Source organism: Cariama cristata, unplaced genomic scaffold, assembly GCF_000690535.1.
Source record: "Cariama cristata isolate BGI_N322 unplaced genomic scaffold, ASM69053v1 scaffold22985, whole genome shotgun sequence".
Classification (NCBI taxonomy): domain Eukaryota; kingdom Metazoa; phylum Chordata; class Aves; order Cariamiformes; family Cariamidae; genus Cariama; species Cariama cristata.
In genome coordinates, this window is record NW_009619518.1 from 1 (window position 1) to 559 (window position 559).

A 559-nucleotide genomic window follows, 5' to 3' on the forward strand; every position below is an offset into this window, starting at 1 on the left:
GAGCCGGGGGTGCTGTGGGTCTGGTCACCTCTGCTGCATGGGCATCCACGGACGTCCCCTCTCCTGAAATCGTGCTCCTGTCCTGCTCGGTTATTTGGAGGGCTAGATGCGCAGGAAGGGTGAGCATGTGCAGGCGAGGGGAATGAAAACCATCTCTTGGCTCCCGGGGGAGGGTGCCCCCCTCTAAGCCACCTCATCTCTTCTGGACACCCCGGTCCTTCCCTGCAAATTTGTTCTCTCTCTTGTTCACCATCAGAAGCAGGATATGTTTATTCCCTCCTCATGTTTGTATTCTTCTGCCCCTCTTCAAGCACATTTTATTTTATGCTTCTACTACACACAGAGCAGCCTGAACATACACGGTACTCCAGGCTCTCTCTCTTGCTAATTCTTGTCCATCCACACATGGCAAAAAGCCTACATCACCATCCCGCTCCCAGCGCTAGTTACTCGCTGTGATCTACATGGCAGCACATCTCCCTCCGAGTTGCCCAGACACCAGCTGGATTATAGCTTCCTTCGGGAACTGCATAAACACCTCCAGGTTTCAGTGAGCTCA